Consider the following 27,468-nt stretch of genomic DNA (forward strand, 5'->3'; position numbering starts at 1 on the left):
CCACCCTATAGTAAAAATCTCTCTAAAAGAAAGAAAGAAAGAAAGAAAGAAAGAAAGAAAGAAAGAAAGAAAGAAAGAAAGAAAGAAAGAAAGAAAGAAAAAGAAAGAAAGAAAGAAAGAAAGAAAGAAAGAAAGAAAGAAAGAAAGAAAGAAAGAAAGAAAGAAAGAAAGAAAGAAAAAGAAAGAAAGAAAGAAAGAAAGAAAGCCTGGTTCTTCTGGCACATGATGTCCACAGACAGCTTCGTTACACAACAGAAAATTGGAACATAAACAGATATTCATGTCATATATATGTTCATGTGTATATGTATATATATATGTGTATGTGTGCATATATATATATACTATGAGTGAATTTTGTTTGTTTAGATTTTTGTCAGAGAGTGTGTGCACTCACCAAAGAGAGATACAGAGACAGAGAAAGTGAGAAATCACTCCCTGGGGGGATGGTTACCCCTGCAATCCCTTCTCCTCCATTCTCCTCTTGGGATTTGGGGCACGTATACACATGTGCCTGGCATGTTTTTCAGGCTGACAAGTCCAATTCTCAAACCAGAGTCGGCCATGTGAGATCCAGTGCCTTAACTGCCATGCCACCTGCTGGCCCCAAATTTATGAGTGAATTTTAATTGCTATTCATATAATACAATGATTAATTGTACGTGAGTAGATGTGTAAGAATATTAGTTGTTACTGTGCAGTTCTGCTCAGATTTATTTTACACACTAGATCTGACAAGTCCAATTCTCAAACCAGAGTCGGCCATGTGAGATCCAGTGCCTTAACTGCCATGCCACCTGCTGGCCCCAAATTTATGAGTGAATTTTAATTGCTATTCATATAATACAATGATTAATTGTACGTGAGTAGATGTGTAAGAATATTAGTTGTTACTGTGCAGTTCTGCTCAGATTTATTTTACACACTAGATCTGCCAGGGACTTGAAGCTACCTGTTCTGTACCTCCTTATATTACCTGGAAAGTCTTTTGTGGTGAACTATTATGAAAACAGTGAAAATTATGTGCGTGTGTGTGTGTATGTGTATGTATTAATTGGTAGATACAATAAAATAACACCATTCAATTTTCACCTATAATTTTGAAACTGGTTTTGGGGATACAATGGAATCCTACAGGATAAAGAAGCATTCTTATTATTAAAGGGAATTATTTTAGCTATATATTTTAATTTTTGGTTAAAAATTGTCATAATTATTATTTCATTACAATTTTAATATAAATGGAGACATACACGACTTATTTTACACACAACCATTTTGAGATTCACACCGTTTTGTAGCTGACATAATGAGGTCATGTCTTTTTTTAAGAGTAACTTTACTTTTATTTATGACTTTATCTATTTTCACAAATAATTGATATATTGATGTAATAGTCACAATGCTGCAAAAATGTGAGAAAATTATATGTGGATATTGATCTTAAGTTGATAAAACATACAAAATATTGATGAACTCAAAGCAGAAGTTCATTGAGAATGGTTTATGAGCATTAGGTGTTGAATTAACAGATAGTAAGGTTGCACATCCATGGTGGGACACTCATCATAAATTCTGACTGAAATTTAAATTGAGAGAAATAACTGAGTAAGTAGTAAGTAGAAAACTGTCTAACCATCTTTCCGTGCATGATTTTCCGCATCTTCTGTGCGCGCACGGTCTCCTACGTCGTCTGTGGGCGCCGGGTTGCCTGCGTCGGCTGTGGGCGCCCGACCTCCTGCGTCGTCTGTGTGCGCCGGGTCTCCTGCGTCGGCTGTGGGCGCCCAGTCTCCTGCATTATCTGTGCGTGCACCATCTTCTGCATCTGTAGGTGCATGGTCTTTTTTAACTTCAGGTGCATGGCCTACGGCATCTTTGTATGCCTGACCTTTTGCATCTTCTTTACATGCATCTTCTTTACATGCATCTTCTTCCCATACATATTCTTCCTCATCTAGTTCCCATTCATCAATGATATCTTCCCATATATTATAGCCTGAAACTTTATTGCGTGAATCATACTCCTCTTCACTTTCATCCTCTTCTTCAAATGCATCCTCTTCTTCTCCATCCTCTTCAAATGACTCTCCTTCTGTATATTCCCATGAGTCATCCTCTTCTGGGAGCGTGTAAGTTTTTACTATGCGTGGTATAGGAGTACAAACAGTTTCATAGTTCCATTTCTTCCTGGTAAACAACTTCTCAATGATGCCTGGCATCCTGTAGCCCTTGCTTAGTATGAAATCTTTAAAGGCAAGTGTTCCATAAAGATCTTCAAGAATGTCATATTCAGAGCTCTCATCTGGAACTTCAAGTAACTTAGGGTCGATCAGAGGTTCATCATTTCTTAGTTTTTTCCACAACTTAGGCTTCAGGTACCATGCGCCATACCTGGTTTTCACCCAGTTGGGTTTATAAGGATTCTGTGGTTTCTCAAGTTTCCTCTCCCAGTCTATCTCCTCAATGGAGAAAAGCACCTCTTCAGTTTCATTTAGCCCCTCACTGTACTTTAGCTCCCAAGGAAGATGGTTGATCTTCTTCATTTGGTATTTATCATATCTTGGCTTGGACTCAATGCTAATTTCAAACTGTTTCATGATGAAGTCTTCATCAATACCTAAGTCCCCAAAAGTTCTAATCCATCGGCACAATTTACGAACTGCTCTGGGGACATGTTTAGGAAAGGGATCTTTTAAGTTTGGCTCTTCTTCATGAGGCTCTCGATATGAAAAGGGAGTCTTGGGAAGATCCCACAGTACTTTCTTACAATGTTGTTTACTGAACTTTGGGGACTTCTTGGGGCTTTTCCTGTCACCTTCACAATAAGCCCATGTGTCTTCCAGCTTCCTATCAGGATCCAGTACTTCTAGCACCTTAAGTAAGAGATCTGGAGGTAGAGCTTCTTCCATATCAGACAAAAGAGCCAAGGGTTGCCGTGTCAGGCTGGCTTCGATGTCCTCTACAAACTTTCTCCGGGCTTGCTGGGCTGCCGAGAGCCTGGAGAATGGGGCTGTTTCCTTGGGCAGCTTTCTCTGACTCTTTTTAGGGGGAGGATGGGGAACTCTTTGAGAAATCATGGGGAGAAAGGCCTTCTTAGCACCGCGAGTGATCATATTTTCACAAGGTGGACAACCTTTCCTGAAGTCGTCCAGCCCTTCTTTCACAAATATCCACTGCCTGCTGTCCAGGGTGGTGGGGAACTTCAGAAGCTTGTTCTTGTGCTTCGCAAAACATTTGGAAGGTAATCTGTCTTTGTACCAGGGCTTGCATTGCATACCCAGGGGCATCGGCTGCAACCACCGTGGCTGGGTCGGTTGCCTCCGGTTGGCCATGGTGCCCCTACTTCGCAGGAAGCCAACTGAGAGTCAATAGTTGTTTGCCATTCTGCTCTGTTGCTAGGAGACCTTGCGCCACGTGAAGTAACACAGCCAAGATTCTTCTCGGAGGCGGGGCCATCCACGCAGTCAGGATTCTCTCCGAGGTAGACAGCAAGGTAAGAGAAGGAGCACCTAATCTCAACTCATACTATTTTTTTTATTCATTGTTTGTACATAAAACTATTTACTTATTCATTCATCTTTTGATGAACCTGTAGGTTGTTTCTTATTTTGGACTACTGAAGGTCAAGCTTCTATGAACATTTGTGTTCCTATCTTTCTAAGCACATATACTTTCATTTCTCTTGGATAAACTTAGGAGTTCAATGCTCGGTCAAGTGTAGGTTTAGCATTTCAAGAAACCACCAAACTTTTCAAAGTGGCTGTACTATTTTTTATTCATTCTAGCAGTGTGTAAGAATTGCCATTCTCCCCCATACTCTCTAATGCTGAATATGGTTAGGTATTGTGACTAACAGGTGTAGTGTTATCACATTGTGGTTTTAAACTGCATTTCCCCAGTTTTTACTGGTATTGAATATATATTCATATGCTTAATTGCTATTACTCTTTCCTTTAGTGAAGTGTCTGTTCAAATATTTTGTTCGTTTTTTAAGTTGTGCTGTTTGACATGTTAGTTTTGAGAATTCTTGATGTATTCTGGATGTAAGTCTTTGACCTGATAAATGATTTAAAAAAATTTCTCTCTATCCTTGGATTTCCCTTTCATTGTCTTAATAGTGTCTTTCAAAGAGCAGAAGTTTTTAAGTTTGATAAAATCCAATATATCAGTTTGTTCTTGTATAGATTGTGGTTTTTGTGTTGTATCTAAGAAAACTTTGCCTATCCAAAGGTCAAAAGTATTTTTTTCCATTTAGATATGTGGTCTATTTTAATTTTCACAAATGGTGCAAGATACCAACATTTATATTTTTAAATTTTTTATCATTTGCCTTTGACTCTCTGATAATTTCAGAACCATTATTTATTTATTTATTTATTTATTTATTTATTTATTTATTTATTTATTTAATTTATGTTTGGAGAGTGTTTTGCTATAGGATGCACGTGCTCTCCAGAAAGACAGAGAAACAGAAGTGAGAAATCCCCCTCCCCCCTTGGGCGAATACCCTATGCCATCTGCTGGTCCCCAGAACTTATTTTTAAAAACACTATGTTTTCTCCACTGAATTACCTTTGCACCTTTGTAGAGTATCAGTTGTCCACATTTCTGTGGTTCTAGTTCTGGTCCCTCTTTTCCGTTTCATTGATTTTTCTCTCTTTACACCAGTTCCACACTCTATTAATTTCTTTAGCTTTATAATAACTTTTATTTTTAAATAATTATTTTATTTAACTTTATTTATTTATTTATTTATTTTTAATTTGACCAGAGAGGGGCAGAGTGAAAGAGAAGGGGGAGTGAGAAAGCAAACTGCCAGGCCTGAGACTCAAAACCATAGTGAGCCATGTGGGAGCCTAGTGCCCTTACCACCATGCCAGCCCCTATAATAACTCTTAAAATCAGTCTATATTTGTTCTCCAGCAGCATTCTTCTTTTACAAAGTTGTTTTGGCTCTTCTAAACCCTTTGACCTTCTACAGAAATTTTAGAATTAGTTTGTCAATGTTTTTTTAAAAATCTGTTGGTATTCTGATTAGGATAATTTCAAATTATAAATCAATTTAGGAATAAATGATGTCTGAGCAATATTTGTCTTCTCACCTCTGAGAAAGGTACACCTTTTTATTTATTTATGTGATATTTAATTTGTCTCAGAAATAGTTTGTAGTTTTCAGTGTATAGGTCTTTCACATTTCTTTTCCTCCAGCTTGTTCCTAAATATTTAATGTGTTTCATATTATTGGGAGTAGTATTATGTTTTTTAATTATAATGTCCAATTGTTCATTGTTGGTATTTATAAATATCATTGATTTTAATATGTTGATTTTGTATCATGTAGTCTTAGTAAACTCGCTTGTTAATTTTAGGGACATTTTCATAGATACCACTTCTTTGTGTATATAGATGATCATCTATGAATAAAGATACTTTCCTTTCTTCCTTTTCAGCCTAAATATATTCGTTCCTTGGCTCTTTTGCGCTGGCTGGAACCTATGTATAATGGTTCCAACAAAAATCTTTGTCTAGTTTGTGTTCTTGGGTGTACCGCCATTAAGTATGATGTTAGCAGTTGGGTTTTGGACATACACTTTTGAGTAAGAAGAAATATACTTTTATTCCTAGTGTTTTGAGAGTTTGTAAATAATGTTATGTGTCAAATGCTGGTGTTGCGTCAAACACATTTTCTGCACCCATTGATATGATCATAGAGCTTTTATTTTATAATTTTGTTAAAATAATGAATTATACCGATTGATTTCCAAGAGGTAAAGATACTTTGAATTCATAGGATAAACTGCACTTGGTTTCATGTTCTTTGTTTATCCTCTGTATATGTTATTGGATTCGGTTTGCATAATATTCCAAAAATATTTTTGCATGAGTGATTATAAGTGTTATCGGGTGATTGTTTTCCTTTAATGTCATTGTTTGATTTTGTTATTGGTGTAAAGCTGGTTTCATAGGATGACTTGAAAAGGATCTCAACCTCTTAATTTTCTAAAAGCATTTGTGTATTGTTGGCATTCTTCCTTAAATGTTCTGTATAAGTCACCTGTGATGCCCTCTTGGCCCGGGCATTTCTTTGTGAGAAAGTTTTTAATATGGGCATAGAAAAAAGTGATAGAAAAAGAGATCAATCTGCGGTTATATATTCCCCACTACTGAGGCAAGACCCTTCTGTGTTCATGCCTAATGCCCTGTGTATCTTGAGGTTTTTCCAGTCTGGTTGAACTGGAAGAGTCACTGTATCAGCCTTGCGTGAGTGCCAGGTACTGTCATCTACAATATAATTCTTTTAAGTGGTTTCTGTCTAGTCTGGCCTTTTGTAATTTACTCAAACACTAAGCTGATAGGTAATCAGCGGAATAATAAACTTGTAGGTAAGACTACAATTTTCTAGAGTTCCCTCTCTCTGTGACATTTTTCTCTCTCTTACTCTGTCTTGAGCCCACTACTTATCTTTTTTCTACAATCTCTCAGCACTGTTTTCACTATTTAGTGAGACTTCCAGTCTCTGCCTGGGTTCCCCCTCTCTGAGCATAGCCTGGAAGCTCAATAAATAACCTGTAGCGGGACCAGTAGATGACTTCTCTGGGCTCCCATATGGATGCCCACAGTTCCAGTCCCAGACCAGGAGGCTTCAAAATCATGTCAGACACATGTGCCCAACATCCTGGGAGGAGAATGGAGGAGAAGGGATTGTGGCTTGGCCATCCCCTCTGGTGAGTGATTTCTCACTTTCCCTTTCACTGCGTCTATCTCACTCTTTGTCTGGCAAACACACATGCCCAAAGGCAAAAACCTCTAAAAAAAATAACAATAATAACCTGGAGCAATTTTAGGGCTCACTTCCTTTTTTTCCTCTCTTTCAGGGATCACTCTCTGCTGCTTAATGTGCAGTGTCTTGCAAACCATTGTCTTATTTATTCCAATATTTTAGTTGTTTCAGAGGGTAAATATGGTTCTTTGTACTTTGTATTGACCAGAAGAAGAAATGTCGTTTACTTTTTCTTGCTTTGTGTCTGCCAGTTTATGAAGCTACACTTTCTCAAAGGTCACCAAAGACTTAACCATAAAATACCTTATCATAATCTTAATAACCTTTATCATTTGAAATTGTGGCTCATAATCACTTTACTGAAGCAAAGTCTTCCTTTATTATTTGTGTCATTCTATTTTTTCTTTTTCTCTTAATGCTCATGGCAGTCATCTATTTAAATTAATCTACAAACTCCTTAGCATACAGCATTAAGAAGTTTTGTAATCTAATTTTAGTCCAGCTAGCTTTTCTTTTGCCATTGTCAATAATTCTCTAATGCGCAAATTATAGATTACATATTATTTCTCAACAATGGTCACAATTCTGTCTTTATACCCATTTGGTTATTCATTCATGTATTCAACACATATATATTAAGTTTCCATTTTATACCAGGCAGTATGTCAATTCCACAAAGTATTGCAATGAAAGATTAACAAAAAAAAAAAGCACTGTGTTTTCTATTATAAGATTCCCATCATTTCCTTTCCAGAGGCAATCAGTTTTTTTACATGAATTAGGTAATCAGAAAAGTCATAATGTATTTTTTCTATGTTCTTCTATGCAACGGTGTGTCATGACTTTTCCAGCGACCCAATATTTCAAAGGTTTTGTTCCAATCTCTTCTCTTAAGTACATATTTTTTGAGTAACTGTTGAATGACACAGGTTAAGATCACCCATCACTGAAACAGAATTAAATGGAGAAAGACAACCGGAGTGATCTAAGATTGGTGTCAGAAGCTACAAAATGAAACAAGGGAATAAAAATCTAGGTGATCATAAAAATGGAAGTTTGGTCTAAGTCTAGAGATCATTGTGTGTAAGTATTCTTAAAGTTACTATTATTATTTTCTTCAGTATAAAGCATAGATAGAACATCTGACTTAAAGTCAAAGAAAAAGTGACATTGTCAGATGAAGAAGTAAGACAAGCATAGATATCTGACTTAAAGTCAAAGAAAAAGTGACATTGTCAGATGAAGAAGTAAGACAATTAGCAAATTGCCTAAAGTTAATGGTATGGTTTAGAAAAAAATTGATATTTGATATTCAGACACCTTTGAAAGTTTGCTATTGTTCCACTTTGCCATATGGCATGTATTTCTTTTCATATCATACAACAGCAATCACACATATCCATTATTGTAATTAACAAGTAAAACGTAATAAATTTATTACATGCGTTTCAAGTAATGCTTCCAAAACTCACTTCATTCTTTATGAGATTACATTATCATATGAGAATCAACATCTTCCAATTATTAGTTCTACACAGCCATAAAAGAACCTGCTGGGGTTGTGTAATATCTCTCAAAGCTCTATCTCTAAAAAGTGATTATCAGAACCAGCAGATGGCATGATTACATCATTGGACACCCACGTAGCTTAAAACTCATACTGGGTGTGTGTGCGTGCATGCCCAAAATCCTAAGAGGAGAATGGAAGAGAAGGGATTCCCGCATGGCCATCCCTCTTGGGGGATGATTTCCCACTTTCTATCTCTCTGTCTCTGTCTCTCTGGTGAGTGCACATGCCCTCTAGCAAAAATGTCTCTAAAATAAATAAATAAAAAATGATTATCAAATGGGGCCAGAAGGTGGTGTGAAAGTTAAGGCAACTGGATCCCACATGGCCGACCCTGCCCTTACTCTGTGACATTTTTCTCTCTCTTACTCTGTCTTGAGCCCACTACTTATCTTTTTTCTACAATCTCTCAGCACTGTTTTCACTATTTAGTGAGACTTCCAGTCTCTGCCTGGGTTCCCCCTCTCTGAGCATAGCCTGGAAGCTCAATAAATAACCTGTAGCGGGACCAGTAGATGACTTCTCTGGGCTCCCATATGGATGCCCACAGTTCCAGTCCCAGACCAGGAGGCTTCAAAATCATGTCAGACACATGTGCCCAACATCCTGGGAGGAGAATGGAGGAGAAGGGATTGTGGCTTGGCCATCCCCTCTGGTGAGTGATTTCTCACTTTCCCTTTCACTGCGTCTATCTCACTCTTTGTCTGGCAAACACACATGCCCAAAGGCAAAAACCTCTAAAAAAAATAACAATAATAACCTGGAGCAATTTTAGGGCTCACTTCCTTTTTTTCCTCTCTTTCAGGGATCACTCTCTGCTGCTTAATGTGCAGTGTCTTGCAAACCATTGTCTTATTTATTCCAATATTTTAGTTGTTTCAGAGGGTAAATATGGTTCTTTGTACTTTGTATTGACCAGAAGAAGAAATGTCGTTTACTTTTTCTTGCTTTGTGTCTGCCAGTTTATGAAGCTACACTTTCTCAAAGGTCACCAAAGACTTAACCATAAAATACCTTATCATAATCTTAATAACCTTTATCATTTGAAATTGTGGCTCATAATCACTTTACTGAAGCAAAGTCTTCCTTTAGAATTTGTGTCATTCTATTTTTTCTTTTTCTCTTAATGCTCATGGCAGTCATCTATTTAAATTAATCTACAAACTCCTTAGCATACAGCATTAAGAAGTTTTGTAATCTAATTTTAGTCCAGCTAGCTTTTCTTTTGCCATTGTCAATAATTCTCTAATGCGCAAATTATAGATTACATATTATTTCTCAACCATGGTCACAATTCTGTCTTTATACCCATTTGGTTATTCATTCATGTATTCAACACATATATATTAAGTTTCCATTTTATACCAGGCAGTATGTCAATTCCACAAAGTATTGCAATGAAAGATTAACAAAAAAAAAAAGCACTGTGTTTTCTATTATAAGATTCCCATCATTTCCTTTCCAGAGGCAATCAGTTTTTTTACATGAATTAGGTAATCAGAAAAGTCATAATGTATTTTTTCTATGTTCTTCTATGCAACGGTGTGTCATGACTTTTCCAGCGACCCAATATTTCAAAGGTTTTGTTCCAATCTCTTCTCTTAAGTACATATTTTTTGAGTAACTGTTGAATGACACAGGTTAAGATCACCCATCACTGAAACAGAATTAAATGGAGAAAGACAACCGGAGTGATCTAAGATTGGTGTCAGAAGCTACAAAATGAAACAAGGGAATAAAAATCTAGGTGATCATAAAAATGGAAGTTTGGTCTAAGTCTAGAGATCATTGTGTGTAAGTATTCTTAAAGTTACTATTATTATTTTCTTCAGTATAAAGCATATTTAGAACATCTGACTTAAAGTCAAAGAAAAAGTGACATTGTCAGATGAAGAAGTAAGACAATTAGCAAATTGCCTAAAGTTAATGGTTAATTATAGAAAAAAATTGATATTTGATATTCAGACACCTTTGAAAGTTTGCTATTGTTCCACTTTGCCATATGGCATGTATTTCTTTTCATATCATACAACAGCAATCACACATATCCATTATTGTAATTAACAAGTAAAACGTAATAAATTTATTACATGCGTTTCAAGTAATGCTTCCAAAACTCACTTCATTCTTTATGAGATTACATTATCATATGAGAATCAACATCTTCCAATTATTAGTTCTACACAGCCATAAAAGAACCTGCTGGGGTTGTGTAATATCTCTCAAAGCTCTATCTCTAAAAAGTGATTATCAGAACCAGCAGATGGCATGATTACATCATTGGACACCCACGTAGCTTAAAACTCATACTGGGTGTGTGTGCGTGCATGCCCAAAATCCTAAGAGGAGAATGGAAGAGAAGGGATTCCCGCATGGCCATCCCTCTTGGGGGATGATTTCCCACTTTCTATCTCTCTGTCTCTGTCTCTCTGGTGAGTGCACATGCCCTCTAGCAAAAATGTCTCTAAAATAAATAAATAAAAAATGATTATCAAATGGGGCCAGAAGGTGGTGTGAAAGTTAAGGCAACTGGATCCCACATGGCCGACCCTGCCATTAGAGCACCACACCCTATGGCTTGAAAAATCACACTGGGCACATGTGCATACATGCCCAAAGTCCAAAGAGAGGAAGGGATTGTAGGGCATGGCCGTCCCTTCTGGGCAGAGGGAGAGAGGAAGGTATGATTCTCTGTCTTTCTCTGGTGAGCTCACATAATTTGTAGTGATCTGGAAAAGAAAACAAAAAAAAGCTGATTATCAACGTAAGATGCTCATCTCTTTGCTTGATTTCCCCATTATTTGCTTCTTAAAATAATAGGGTGCATGCTAATATTTTGTCTTAAAGGTCATTGTTGCCATAACCTTGTTCCTCTGTACCAAGGTACAGTTAAAATATGTTTTAAAAAAACTTACTAGAGTGCACCTGTTCTTCTTGAGAGAGAATGAGAGAGAACGTGAGAAATACACTCCATGCACATTCTCTTCTCCATTTCTCCCTCCTGTCGGAACTTTTCACAGACACATACACATGCACATGTCCAGCATGTTTTTCAAGCCTCTGGGTCCTGGATTTGAAGTGCAAGGTTGGCCATGTGAAATCCAGCTTTCTTAACTACCAAGGCATGAGCTGGCCCTTAAAACATTTTTGATAGCTTGTAATCTAGAATAATTTTCAATATTACATTATTGTAGGGAACCAGCAGTTAGTGTAATGGCTATGCTGCTGGATTCCCACGTAGTCGACTGCGGTTCGCATCCTGGACCCAGTGGCTTAGAACTCATGCCGGGCACGTGTGCGTGCATGCCTAGGATCCCAAGAGGAGAATGGAGGAGAAGGGATTGCGGCGTGACCATCTCCCCTGGGGGGTGATTTCTCGCTTTCTGTCTCTCTGTCTCTGTCTGTCTGTCTGGCGAGTGCATGCGCCCTATAGCAAAAACCTCTCAAAAAAAAAAATCACATTATTGTACTACAGTTATCATTTAGCTTCATCATTTATTTTTTTAACTTCTTTCTAAAATTGACATGACATTGTTAATTTACTTACATTCTCTATATGTCACTTCTCCTTTGACACTTTTCAAATACTTGCATATAATTATGTTTCTGCTTAGTCATCTTTTTTATCAAAGTTTTCCAAATTTAGTCTCCCTTGCTTAGTATTTTTTCATCAATTATTCTAAGCATTCATCATTTTTGTTTATCTTCTCTGAATTTCAATTTCATCTAATTTTGCCCTTAATTTTCACTATGGGAACATGCAAAGTTTGTTCTTGACAAAATATCAAGAAAGCACATATTTTATTACTTTAATAATCATATAACAGGAACATGACTTTGAAATTCCAGATTTATTTCTGGTTTTATTAAAGCAAACAAAACCAAGATGCTGTATTTTGCAAAGTGCAACTTTATTAGAGAAAGGAACAGCCCCTGTAACATTGGAAGTATAATGCAATACTCACAGACCAACATACCAAATTGTAAAAACTAAAGAGGTAAAAGTTGAAGCTTAATTTTCAACAATCATGAGAAGCACAAGTTATTGTATGTAATAATGCAGTATATTATACAGGAAAGAATGCTAAAGTGCAAGCTCATTTTTGATTCTCAAAAAAGAAATGCCTAATGTTGATTCATAATTATGCTTTGAATTTTATGTATCTGACTTTACTGACATTTCCCTAGGTCATATTTTCAATGTGTTTCATGAGGACAAACACTATTCTTCTCATGACTTACTTCTCTTCTATTCTGTCTCCTCCATTCTCTGCACCCATGAATACTCTTCTTGTCTTTAATAACAGCTTTATTTTGATGTAATTCATACACTATGCAATTAACCTATTTAAAATGAATAATTCCACCAGCTGGTGGTATGGTGGTTAAGGTAGCTGGATCCCATATGGCCAACTGAGCAGTTCAAATCCTGGAGCTGATGGCCTGACAAACACACTGGGCTTGTGTGCATGTGTGCTTCAAATCTTGACCAGAGGATGGAGAAAGGATTGCAGTGTGACAGTATGGCCATCCCCCACGGAGTGCTTTCTCACTCACACCCCATGTGTGTTTTTCTCTACTGAGTGCGGGTGCCCTATAGTAAAATTAATTTTTAAAAGTAAAATGAATTTTAATAAGTAAAATGAATAATTCAACCACAATTTGAGAACATTGTGATCACCTCAAAAAGAAACACCTTACCTATTAGTCATTCCTTATTTTCCCAACTCCGACAGCATTTGATAACTACAAATCTTGTGTTTATAGACTTACTTATTCTGTACCTTTTGTGTAAATGGAATCATAGACCACCTGGACTTTTGTAACTAGTTTCTTTCACTTAGCATAATGTTTTCAAGGTTTATCCATGTCATCATGTGTATTAGTACTTTATTTCTTTTCATTGCCAAATAATATTCTGTTTAAAAAATATCCCATATTTTATTTATCATTCTATTAGTTGATTTATATTTGTATTGTTTCCAATGTTTTGTTACTCTGAATAATGCTGCTATGAATAGTTGTGTATAAGTTTGCATGTGTGTGACACACATTTTCGTTTCTCTTGGGTATGTACCTAGGAGTGAATTGCTGGATCATATGGTAGCCCTGTAATTAACCTTTAGAGGAGTCATGAGATTGTTTTACAGAGCTGCTGCACTGTTTTACGTCCCCACAGTATAAAGGTTCTAATTTCTCCACATCTTCACTATGACTTACTATCTTTTTAAAATAATAGTCATATTAGTGTATCTCATTGAGGTTTCACTTTGCATTTTCCTGATGATAAATGATGGCAAGCATTTCTCTTGTGCTGATCAGTCATTTATGCATCTCCTTTGGAGAAATGTTCAGGTCTCTTGCCCATGTTTAAATAGGGTTATTTATCTATTGATGATCTGTACGAAATCTTTACATACTCTAGCTACAAACCCCTTATTAGATATGTAGTTCAACAAATATTTTCTTCCATGCTGTGGGCTGTCTTTTCACTTTCTTGATGGTGTCCTTTAAAACACAAAAGTTATTTTTTAAATTTTGATAAAGTAAATTTATCTATTTTTTTTTTCGTTTGTCCTTTGTTCTTGGTGCTATATTTAAGAAACCATTTCCAATTCCAGGGTCACAAAATGTATCCCTTTAGCTCTTTATATTTCAGTTTGGAGTTCATTTTTGTATGTCATGTAAAGTATGGGTCCAAATTCATTCTTTTTCATGTAGATATTCAATTGCCCCGGTTTCATTGATTTAAAAGATTATTCTGGTCCAGTGGTGGCATGGTGGTTAAAGTATCTGGATCCCACGTGACTAACTGTGTTGTTTGAGCCCTGGATCTAGTTGCTTGAGAAACATGCCAGGTAGGTGCATGTGCATATGTGCCCAAAGACCTGAAGGGAGAATGGAAGAAAAGGGATTGCAATGTGACTATTCCTTAAGGAAGAGGCTTTCTCACTTTCCCTCTCTCTTTCTCTCTGTGTCTCTCTCCAGCGAGCACTCACACCCGATAGCCAATTATAAAAGAAAGAAAGAAAAGAAAAAAAAATACAAGACTATCCTTTCCCAATTGAATTGTCTTGGGACCTCTGTTGAAAATAAATTAACCAAAAGATTTTTGTATAGAAAAAAATTAATTAGCCATAAACATGAAGGTTTATTTCTGGACTCTCAATTATATTTTATTGCTCTATATGCCTGTCTTGATGCCAGAACCATAGTCTGTTAATTATTGCAGCTTTGTTTTAAGTTTTGAAGTATGGAAGTGTGAATCTTCCAACTGTGATCTTATTTTTCAAGATTGTTTTGGCTGTTCTGGGTCCCTTGAATGTTCATATGAATTGTAGAATAAGTTTGTCAGTTTTGGTTAATGAGCTAGCTAGGATTTTCACATGGGTTGTATTTAACAAATAGATACATTTGAGGAATAGTGCCATCTTAAGATATAAAGTCTTCTGATACATGATCATGCAATGTCTCTTCATTGATTTATATTTTTAATTTATTTCAGCAATGTAATGTTTTCAAGAGTTTTATTCTTCTGTTAACTTTATTTCAAAGTATTTTATTCTTTTGGATTCTATTGCAAATAAAATTATTTTCTAAATTTAATTTTAGAGTGGCTTATTGCTAGTATATAGAAATGACATTGGTATTTCTAGTATATATAAATGTAGTTGATATCAATTATACTTTACGTCTTCTCTTCTAATTTGGAAACCTTTAAAAAATTATTTCCTAAATAATCTGACTATAACCTCTAGTACAATGTTGAATAGAGGTAGTTAGGAGTGACTATCTTTGTCTTGTTTTTGGTCTTATGGAGAAAGTATTTAGTTTTCCACTACTAAGTATGAAGATAGCGGTGGGAGTTTCCTTCTATTCCTAGTTTAAGTGGTTTTATAGTGAAGAGGTGTTGAACATTGTCAAATGTTTTCCTTGCATTTATTGAAATGGTCATGTCGTTTCTTTTCTATGTTCCTTTGGAAAGTTGTATTACATTAATTATTTCTTGAATGTTAAACTGACCTTGCGTTCCAGAGATAAATCTCACATGATCATGGTGTATATTTTTTTTATATGCTGCAGGAGTGGTTGACTAGAATTTTGTAGAAGAAATTTTTTGGCTATACCTTTGAGCATAAATTACTCAACAGTCTAATTCAATTAAATTCAGAAACCTTTGTAGGGATAATTTGCCAGAGGGTTTGTGCACTTTCCAGAGAGAGAGAAGGATCAGGGGAAGAGAGAGAGAAGGGGAAAGCAGCCCCAGTGGGTTGTGGTCACACTACAATCCCTTCTTCTCCATTTCTCTAACCTGTTGGTACTTGGGGTATGCATGTCCATGTGCCTGGCATGTTTCTCAAGTCCCTGGGGCCAGCAGCCAGCATTCAAACTGCAGTTGGCCATGTGGAATCCAGCTCCTTTAACCACAAGGCTATGGGGCTAGTCCTGTAGAGATCATTTTTAAAGCCAGTTTTTTTGGGCTTGTTTTGGCCCCAAGAGGGCTTTTTGTCTTTTTCCCTTATTCTCGCTGACAAAGTAGGTGGAATGTAGTTTCACTTGATGCTATCATAGAGCTACCAACTTCCTCTTATTTGCTTACGACCAAAATTTCTAATATTGTCAAGAACACCCTCAGATTTGAACTTTTTCAATCTTTGTTTCAAATAAAGTCAGTTCATTTGAAGAGAGCTTTGGTTCTCTCTTTCCTTACCTAGTAATTTTCATCACTGGGAAAAATCTCTGAGTCCCTGCTCTGGAGCTGGGAGCTAGCATGACAGCCCTGTGATAGAAGCTGGGCACTGGGTGGGGCTGCAGCTTCTAGTCTTCCCTTACTTCTGCTGGTGTGGAACTTCCATCCAAAGAATGATCTGGGAAAAAGGCCTTTGAGATCCCAGTATTCTTATCCTGCTGTGTCTGGGGTAGAGCCCATGTTCTATAAGTAATAACTTTAAATGTTGTAGCTTTTTTCTTTATCTTCTCTTTCTTTCTCTTTATTTCTTTTTCTTTCTTGTTTGTAATTTTCACCAGTTATGATTGATTTTGTTGGGAACAGGCCCACTTTCCACAATAACATTCCTTTAAGTACTAATGTAAGAATAACCTACAGATTGATTCTGACCATGTCACTCCCTTTAGTGAAAAAAATCTGTTGGGAACCAGCAGTTAGCATAATGGCTATGTCGCTGGACTCCCACGTAGTCGACCGCGGTTCGTGTCCCGGACCCGGTGGCTTAAAACTCACGCCGGGCGCGTGTGCGTGCGTGCCCAAGATCCCGAGAGGAGAATGGAGGAGAAGGGATTGCTGCGTGACCATCCCCTCTGGGGGGTGATTTCTCGCTTTCTGTCTCTATGTCTCTCTCTGTCTGTCTGGTGAGCGCACGCGCCCTACAGTGAAAATCTCTCCCAAAAAAAAGAAAAAATCTGTTTATCCTTACTGTATGTGTTCTTTTTTTTTTTTTTTGGGGGGTTTTTTTTTTTTTAAAAAAAAAGCACGTGCACTCGCCAGAAAGACAGAGAGAGACAGAGAGACAGAGAGATAGAAAGCAAGAAATCACCCCCCAGGGGGGATGGGCCATGCTGCAATCCCTTCTCCACCATTCTCCTCTCAGGATCTTTGGCACGCATGCACACGTGCCCAGCATGAGTTTAAGCCACCGGGTCCGGGACTCGAACAGCGGTTGACTACATGGGAGTCTAGTGACATAGTCATTACACTAACTGCTGGTCCCACTGTATATGTTCTTAATTGCCACTTCCCAAGCATGACAATATACCATTTGCCTTCCAAGCTATATTTTTCATTTTTCCCACGTGAAAACCCCAGCACAGAGAATGATTTACTATGTCCTGGAAACACCTGTATCTTTCACTGTTTAAAAATAAGTCTTTCTACACTGCTTTTTCCTCTACCTCTTTCTGTAAAAGAGTTGTCAGTCATTGAATGTTCCTTCAAATACCACCTTTTTATAGATGGATTCTTTTATAGTCTCAGGAGGCAAAAGTATTTCCGTTATCTGCCTATCCATAGCAACCTGAAATTCTTCCATATCTCTTGTCCCATTAAACTGAACATTAAAGTAATTTTGTATATACTTTTCTTTTTTTGAGAGGTTTTTGCTATAGGGTGTGTGCATTCGCCAGAAAGACAGAGAGAGACAGAGAGACAGAAAGCCAGAAATCACCCCCCAGGGGGGATGGCCACACTGCAACTCCTTTTCCTCTATTCTCCTCTTGGACACACATGCACATGTGCCTGGCACAAGTTTAAGCCACCGAGTTCGGGACTCAAACCATAATCAATTACGTGAGAGCCCAGCAATGTAGCCATTATGCCATCTGCTGGTCCTGGATATATTTTTCTAATATGCTATTTTACTACAGCATTCCATAAGCTCTTCATAGGCAAGATTACTTACTTTTTTATTGGTAGAATTGTACAATATTTAGCACAGATCCTGGCATTTAATAGACTCATAAATTTTGGTTGAATACAAGTGAATAAATGTTCTGTCTCTAAGTAGTGTGCAGCTTTTTAAAAGAATTATGTTATTTAACTTTATTCATTATTATTATTTTCCAGTTTGATCAGAGAAAGAGAGAGAGGGAGAGTTAGAAAGTGAGCCACCAGGTCCACGACTCGAACCACAGTCAGCCATGTGGAAGTCCAGCCAGTGCCCTTAACCACTATGCCACCTGCTGGCCCCAATGGCATGTAGCTTTTATGTCCCATATAGAATTTGAAAACTTAAAGCATTCAAAATTGATTCTGGGGTATCTGCTCTCTGTTCATTCTTCTATTGGGCTATTAAAACACAATATTTCATCTTCTAATTAGGAGAATAAACAGCATGAATGAAGCTGGCTTTTCAGTCTTCATTATGACCACAGCAACACATTGGCTATAGTCTAAATTACATTGATTTACTGCTAAGTAAATGGAGATTTGTAGACTAGTCAACACTGTATACTCTGTTTACTACTCATATTAAGTCATGATATTGTTTTATTTGCAATGAATTCACTGACTTACTAGGAAAATAAAAATCTTCTTCTCCTAGGAGTTTTAATCATATTTACTTTTATTTCTGTTAAAATTAATGCATATTAAGAAAAACCAAAATTTCCAAGGAGTGAGTCACATTAATAAGCACTGATCTGTACATAATTCTATGAAATGTGGCTTGAGAAATATTATGAACATTCATAGCTGTGTAGAGATTTTTGCCAGAGCTATTTGGAAACGTGAAATTGAAAACAGATGAGATTTAGACTTGATAGTAAACAGTCCTTAGATCTGCTATGAGATAGCATAGGATCCATTTTCTTTTTCAATACAAAAGATAATGGACAATTTGAGTATCATTTTTGCACAGTCTCTATAGACTTGTTTTCTGATGCGTACATTGTGTTCCTGTGGTAAGACTTGATTCAGTTCAAATCTAAGTTATATTTTGTGATGGATTTTTAAAAATTGTTGTTTCATATTGTTTGGTTTGTGTTGGTTTGTTTTTTCTATCTGCTAAGGTATTTTGACAAAGAATTATGACAAGGAGTGTAAGTATACACATACAGGCACATATATGTACACAGAGAAGAGAAAAGAAAATAGAAAAAAACATTAGGATCTTTCTAATACTTTTCTAAAGTAGTTTTCTCCCATTTCAAACTAAATCTGTGCTTGAACAAATTCATCAAATAAAAGAAGTACTTCTTCAAGATGAGATTTTTTTTCTAATTTAATATATTATGACGAAAATTTTACAGTTACATTCCCAATATTGGATTTCTAAAATTGGCACTTTATTATGTGTATTTCACTGAGATTTTAAAAATGATTAAATTAATGACTTTTTATATCGGTTAGCTGAAATTGTTAATATTGTTAATATTGTAACCCATGCTCTATAGGTAATACATTACAAATAGTTGATTTTCTAAAAGAATTTCCAGTAATATATATCTAGCATTACTGACAATACTACGACTAATACTGTTGTTTTTATTTGTATTTCTATGTGTGTGTATTTATGTACACGCATGTATCTGTATGTGCATGTGTTTAAAACTGATGGAATTCTTCTCCTTTGAGCCCATGGCATCTGATAGAAGGGAAAAGTGGCTTGCTATCTTAGCTACCCCCAAATTTCCTTGATTGCTTTGACTCTTTGACCTTATTAAATACTATTATTCTGCTTCCTTTTACTGCTCCACTGGTGCTCTTTCTGAAGCTAATGTCTTCAATAGGATAAACTTATCCCTAATTGAAATAGCATTATCATTAAAGCAGAGTTATTGGTATTTTACCATTAATCATTTAAATATTATTTGTTTGTATCTTTATTTACTAATTAATTTAGTAAACAAATATTTTGTGTGTTCATTTTGTACTAGGTATTGTATATTACTATTACTAAATAATAGCTTCATGCCTTTTTTCTTAATAAGGGCAATAGGTAAGAGAGAAAACAGGGACCAGTAGGTGGTGGAGTGGTTGAGGCGCTGGATGCCCACATGGCCGACTGTGGTTTGAGTCCCAGCCCTGGTGGCTTCTAAATCACACCAGGTGAGGGTGTGTGTGTGTGCCCAAAAATCTCAGGAAGAGAATGGAGTAGAAGGAATTGTAGCATGGCCATTCCTCCAAGTGGTGATTTCTCACTTTCTCTCTCATTGTCTCTCTCTGGTCAGCCCATATACCCTATGATAAAAAAAAAAAAAAAAAATTAAAAAAAGAGCAAGCGAAAAAGACAGAGAAAACAAAGCAACAGGTAAAACTGGCATTGGTAGAGATATCCCTGGAATCTCATAAAGATGAAGATAGGGATCTCAGGAGAAAGTTTCAGAGAAAGTAATGTGTATTTTTTCTTCACAGACGATTTAGACAAGGTTAGTATGGATATGACTATGGAGAATGTAGCAGAGACAAGTGGAAAAGAATGTGGAAAGTCTCACAGACAAATTCAATATTTTCAGGAAATGTAAAGAAATTTAATGAAGGGCACAAAATCATTCCAATAAAATTTTGTGTATTTAACAGTGTGATTTTGTGACCTTATTTAATCTTCACGTTTTCAATTCTCATTTCTTATTTTTATAATTTTCTCATGTATGTATTTTTAAAAACAGAAAATATTGATAGCTATGTGTATATTTTGTAGAAATGACAAATATTATTTGGTCAAAAGATAATTCTAACAGAATATTTAGTTAGCCAACTTACTAAGTAGGCTTATTTACTTATGATAGGGTATTGTCCCAGAGAATATTTTAATTTTTTTATGTAGCCAAATAAGTCCCCTTTACTTTCATCATTAAAAGTTTGGTGTCATGCTTAGATAAGCCTTCTTCACTTCAGCTTTTTTTGTTTGTTTTTATTTCCAGTTCTCCATCATTATAAGTACATAAATTCACATATACATATATATATACACACACACACATATATACTTTTTTTTTTTACTTTTCCTTCCTGATATGACATGTGTCTTATGTTAATTTCAACGGGTAATGTTAGTATTTATATAACATTTCATTGTATGAACATTCTATATAAATTTTAATACTTCTAATAATTTTTCAAATAGACTTTATAAACTTCTGTATATAAATATTTAGTTGTTTTATTGACAGGGATATTTTTGATCAAAAGGGCCCAGTGGTTACTGAGTAAGAATAACTGGAAAACCAAATCAAAACAAGATGCCAAGATATTACAAACTGAAAATACCATAGATAAATTTTGGTACTGTCAGAGAAAAAAAAAAGGGTTATTTTTGTACCATTTATATTATACCCAGATAAATCAGGCATTCATGCCATAATCTTGTAGGTACCCTAGAACGAATATGTATGTATTCATATATATTACAGATTAGTAGCAGAGAAGATAGTATAATTAAAAGAATATTTGATTAATGCTAAGGGTGAAAGAAAATAAAAACAGGGAGCCAGCAGTTAGCGTAATGGCTATGTCGCTGGACTCCCACGTAGTCGACCGCGGTTCGTTTCCCGGACCCGGTGGCTTAAAATTCGTGCCGAGCGCGTGTGCGTGCGTGCCCAAGATCCCGAGAGGAGAATGGAGGAGAAGGGATTGCGGCGTGACCATCCACCCTGGGGGGGTGATTTTTCGCTTTCTGTCTCTATGTCTCTCTCTGTCTGTCTGGCGAGCACACGCGCCCTCTCTACAAAAAAAAAATTAAAAAACTAGTGTGGCAAGTAGTCAGATAGGATATTTAAACAAATAGAATATGGCAGGCATGTTCAGAGAGAGTATGATCTGGGTTCCATGTATGTTTCTCTCTCCTGTTCTGGTCCATTTTCTCTGCTTATAAACCCACCAGAACTCAATCATAGGGGCCCCACCTTAATGACCTTATCACACCCAAAGGTCTCACCCCGGGACACTCAGTTTTGGCATGATATCTTTTCGGTACAACCAAGTCCCAACTCATATATAATGGAGGGACATTAATACTGTAGTATAAGATTAAGATGTGCTTTGAGTCTCCTTTTTGTAGTCCTGCCAACAGGCACTGAAATATCACAGTTGCTTGTACACCAGGTTGGGGTAGAAACTATTGATCATTAATGACCTAGCAGACAAAATGGAACACATGCTCATTAAACTTTAAGAGAAAACTGGCAATGGCTGCTTGGGAATTTTAGATGACTTTGATAAGTTTCTAGGTTTCTTCTATTTAAGTGGGTGCTGTCATCATTTCCCAATACCATTTGTTTTCTTCTTGTGTTCTCACTAGTTTTACTATTTCTGTTTAAAGAAAAAGACACACACATTTGATTACAGAGAGCTTAAGTAGCTGAATAGTAAACCAAACAGGAAAAGAAATGAAAATTGGATTAAAATTAGTTTTTGATGACTAACACATCATTAGGCAGTAGGCATATCTACAAGTTATTGTTTTCTTAGTTAATTCAGAAGCGCTAGACAGAGAAATCAAGAAAAAATACTCTTTACATTTTAATTTATTTTTGTTTTTTAAATTTTCAGAGCAATATACGTTAACTTCAGAAATGAGAAGTAACTTGGTTCAGAGACATAAACTCTGCTAAAATCAAGAATAAAGTTATCGTGGGGCTGGCAGGTGGCATAGTGGTTAAGGGTGCTGGACTCCCACATGGCTGACCTCGGTTCGGGTCCCAGACCTGGCAGCTTGCTTTCTCACTTTCCTTCTCTCGCTCTCTCTGTCTCTCTCTCTCTTACTCTGTCCCTCTCTGATCAAATTAAAATAAGTAAATAAATAAATAAAGTTAAATAAAATAATTATAAAAAAGAATAAAGTTATTGTGAGTCTTTTAATAATAAAAGTTTATTGTATGTTTTTAAAACCCTTCTCCTTAATTTTTTTTTTAATTCATGATAGAGTGAGAATAAGAGAGACAGAGAGGAGCACTCCTGGCTTGCCACGACTCTCCTCCTCCAATCCTCTAGCCCATTGGATCTTGGTGACTTGCCAGGGATACGTGCCTGGCATGTTTCAGAATAACAAGGCTGGATATTCAAACTGTGGCTATCATGTGGGCTCGAATTCCTCCTACCACTGCACTATGGAGCTGGCCTCTCTGTCTCTTTTTGAATGAAGAATAACTCAAAATGCAAGACAAGTTTAAAAATTTAGATATAACATGACAAAAATTTCAAATATAAACTATTTTCTTCAGATCTCTGAGTTTTTGTAGAATCATAGTAGTTTCTTAAATCTGAATCTCTTCATACGTGCACCAAAACCCACAGAGATCAACAAGAAAAGAAAAGAAAAGAAAACCACATAAAACTTATGTCAACAGTGCCTGAATTTACATCCACCAAGAAAAAGAAGAAAACATCTAAAATCAACAAAACCTGCTCTCTAGTCTAGGCTGAAAGGGTAGATTTAGATGAGACTGGAGATCAGGAACATGCCACAAGATAATAGTGGTACCAGAACACAGGTAAATGTTCCTTAAAGAAATAGGGTCCTGCTCTGAGTGAAAAAATATTAAGAACAGAATGAGACAAGAAGGATCAGAACACTGGCTACTAAGAAGGAACATGTAAGAGTGGAATCAGTGGTAACAGTCATTTGAATGCCCTGCTTCTGGGGGAAAGGGAACAATTTAGAAGTGGGTGGGCCTCCTCAGAACTTGTGGATATGAAGGGAAAGAATAAAGCAAATGGAGAAGTCAGGTCCTAAAGAAACAAAAGAATAATGCAGCAGCAAAATATGCATCTCTTCTTTAATTGTGTCAATCACCGAAGAAATTTCACTTTATTAGAGCAATTTTAATTCTAGAAAAGAATTAAGAGAAAGAAAAATTAGAAATAATTGTACGGTTTTCACATGTTGACATGCCACTACCAATGAGCATAAATAACACTGAGATCCTAGTTCTAAAAATAAGTTCTTGCTGAAAGAAACTAGGGCTCCTTAGAGATATAACTGATTATATGTAAGGACAGAGAAAGAACAAGATGATCCGAAAAGCAAGGAAGTGTTCAAACACAAATAAGACCATATCAAAATGATTTAAGAGCTAGATTGAAGATGAGTTCAATGGATAAATTTGGTTCAATGTGAGCATTAAAGAGAAAAATGATAGTAATGAATTAATAAAAAATTTTCCATGAATAAGGAAAGAAATATTCATAATAACTTTTAAAAGGGATAAGAGAGAAAGGAACAAGAAGAAATGTTCTTCCTTACCCAATGACCTTAGCAAATAAGTATAAAATAAATTTCAGAATTAGAAACTTAACAATTTTGTAACCTTTGATTCACTGAGAGATTCATGTAAGGATCAATGGCTAAAACCATATGGTAGCAAAAAAAAAATTGTGGAGAACAATACATGTACAATCCCTTAAATTGCTGATTAATTACAAATGAAAACATATGATTTTACAATGGAGATTGATAATCACCTTGTAAATCACTGATAGTGGTGCAGCCTTACATTATATGCCTACTGATGTACAGTGAGAGTTTCATATTACCTATGTCATTTCTTTGCCTTAAATATTTGATCTGAATCTAAATATGGATATACATTCAAATAAGTCCTGAATGTGGAAAGTACTCAAGCTCAATTGATTGACCTTGGCTCTGCACAGGACTCAATGTCATTAAAAATAAAACACAGCAAATCAATTCTTCTAGGTCATGGAGAAGTAAAGAATTATTACAGTAAAACACAATGACTGGGGGACCAGCAAGTGGCATGGTGGTTAAGGTGCTGAACTCCCACATAGCCAACTGTGGTGGGCTTGAGTCCCCAATGTGGTGACTTGGTTTCTTACTCCCCTCTCTGTCTCTCTCTGGTCAAATTTAAAAAATTAATTAATTCAGTTAAGTAAATAATTCTTTAAAACAACAACAAATAAACAAACAACAACAACAACGAAAACATTGACTGGAATCAACTGGATCATGGGTACAAAAATCAGCAGCCAAAAGTGCATTTTGAGGAAATGAGGAAAGTTTTAGCATAGTGGATAATAGTATTGACTTGATGTTAATTTTCTATCAAGTGTGGCAATGGTGAGATGTGTATGTAGAAAAATGTATTTCATAGGTATAATGAAGTGTTGGATCTTTGGAAAAGTCATGATGCATTTTTATGTAGAAAAAAATGGGACCAAGAAATGGCATAATGGTTAAGTTGCTGGACTCCCATATAGTTAACCGCAGTTCAAATCCCGGAACCAGCAGCTTAAAACTCACGCATGTGCATGCATGCCCAAAATCCCTAGAGGAGAATGGAAGAGAAGGGATTGCTTTGGCAGCAACAACGCCTGCTGGAGTGAGGAGAGACTTGGGGAGGGGGTGGATTGGGGATGTCATGAACGGTGAGACCCTGTCAAGTGGTATATATGAGAAAGTTGCCAGAGCCCAATAAGCACTGGACCAAGAGAAGGGTGAGACCAAGGTGAGGCATCTGATACACGTGTATAGTCATGCATTCATTTTCACTTATTAAACTGATGATTCCATGGCCTTTTTAATTCTGAGAATTTATTCCTAACTTTACTTTTCAAAAATATTCAGCAATTATTTCTTTCAGTGATTATTATATTCACTCCAGTCTCACATTCTAGACACATTATTAGATCAATGTGGGTGTTCTCATTTTATCTTTCATTTACTTATCCTTCACATTTTCATTTCATCTCATTGTAAGTATCTTCATTTATTTTCAGCTTAGTAAATTCAACTTCAGTTATTTCTAATATCTTATTTAAACTTTCTATGGAGTTTTGAACTTCAGCAAGCACAAAGGACCCATGAGTATATAAAGAGATGTTTAATATCACTAATCATCAAGGAAATGCAAATCAAAACCACATCACGACATCTTTTCACACACATCAAATTGGCTACTGTCCAAAAAAAGAACAAAACATAGTTAACAACTATGTGTGCACTTAATGCTCCAACCCATTGTATATGTAGATATGTCTTTAAGTGATGTTCATATGAATCATAAATCTAGCTAAAAACTTATATTATATTGGCCCTCCTCCCCTCCCCCGCTGCAACCTATGCATCTACTATCATGGGCAGTATATCTGCTGGCATTTTCTGGAAAAAAAGAACAAAACATAGTTAACAACTATGTGTGCACTTAATGCTCCAACCCATTGTATATGTAGATATGTCTTTAAGTGATGTTCATATGAATCATAAATCTAGCTAAAAACTTATATTATATTGGCCCTCCTCCCCTCCCCCGCTGCAACCTATGCATCTACTATCATGGGCAGTATATCTGCTGGCATTTTCTGGCTTAGCTTATAAGTATTCTTGAAAAGCCTCTTATTCAGGAGTTTTCTGACTTTCTTGTGGATTGCTTCCTCATGCAGTTTATAACATTGAACTTTGTACTAATTTGCAGCTGGGGTTGTTTCCTTCTTGGTAGTTTCATGTGTTCTGGATGGTGGAAAAATTCCTAAAGAATGGATCCGTTTTGTTTTCTTCTAGGCACTTAGGTAATTTAAAAGTAGAGAATGAGTTGTTTGCCACTTCAAAATGTTTTCATGTACTACATAGTTTACCTAATTTAGAACAGTATTTCTCATACTAAAGACCTGGGAACTTAAAAAGGGAGAAGGAAACCTAAATATAATGTTAAATAATGTCGTTTTAGGGACCAGCAGTTAGCATAATGGCTATGTCACTGGACTCCCATGTAGTCGACTGTGGTTCGCGTCCTGGACCCGGTGGCTTAAAACTTAGGCAGGGTGCGTGTGCGTGCGTGCCCAAGATCCCAAGAGGAGAGTGGAGGAGAAGGGATTGTGGCATGGCCATCCCCCCGGGGGGTGATTTCTTGCTTTCTGTCTCTCTATCTCTCTCTCTCTCTGTGAGTGTACGCACCCTATAGCAAAAACCTCTAAAAAAGAAAATAATGTCATTTTAGGTGATTGGTTGATTTCATTGTAGTTCTAACCACAATCAGAGGGCACAAAAAGTACATTTCTACTTAGCAAATTTGTAATCCAAATGATCCTGCATGTAGATAATTAAGATTATTTTCTTAATAAATACAGAATTAAATGAATGTTCTGAGAACTTTTGAACTGTGGAGAATGTATATTCGGTTCCATTTCATGAGAAAAATGGATTCCTATAGGCCAGTATAATAAAGAGTTTTAGATAGATTTACAATTCATATACACATCAGTGGAAGATATATATTTATGTATACAATGGGTTGGAGCAATAAGTGTAAACATAGTGGTTACTGGGACCAGCAGTTGGCGTAATGGTTATGTTGCTGGACTCCCATGTAGTCAACCGTGGTTCCCCAAAATCCTGAGAGGTGAATGGAGGAAAAGGGATTGCGGCATGGCCATTCTCCCTGGGGGATGATTTCTTGCTTTCTGTCTCTTTGTCTCTCTGGCAAGGGCATGCACCCCATAGCAAAAACCTCTTCAAAACAAAACAGAACATAGTGGTTACCCACCTTTTTTCTTTCTTTTCTTTTCTTTCTTTCTTTTTTTTTTTTTTCTATTGGGCACGTGTGCTTGTCAGAGAGAAAGAGAGAACCAGAGAGAAAGAGAGACAGAAAGCAAGAAATAATTTCCCCAGGCAGGATGGTCCCGCCGCAATCCCTTCTCCTCCACTCTCCT

At 36.4% G+C, this 27,468-nt stretch overlaps 1 pseudogene; it reads right to left on the minus strand.

Moving 5' to 3' along the window:
- Positions 1-1,436: 1,436 nt before the first annotated feature.
- LOC102481793 (protein FAM47E pseudogene) lies at positions 1,437-3,376 on the minus strand (annotated as a pseudogene).
- Positions 3,377-27,468: the final 24,092 nt, after the last annotated feature.

The sequence above is a fragment of the Tupaia chinensis genome, unplaced genomic scaffold (assembly GCF_000334495.1).
Source record: "Tupaia chinensis unplaced genomic scaffold, TupChi_1.0 Scaffold142961_1, whole genome shotgun sequence".
Classification (NCBI taxonomy): domain Eukaryota; kingdom Metazoa; phylum Chordata; class Mammalia; order Scandentia; family Tupaiidae; genus Tupaia; species Tupaia belangeri.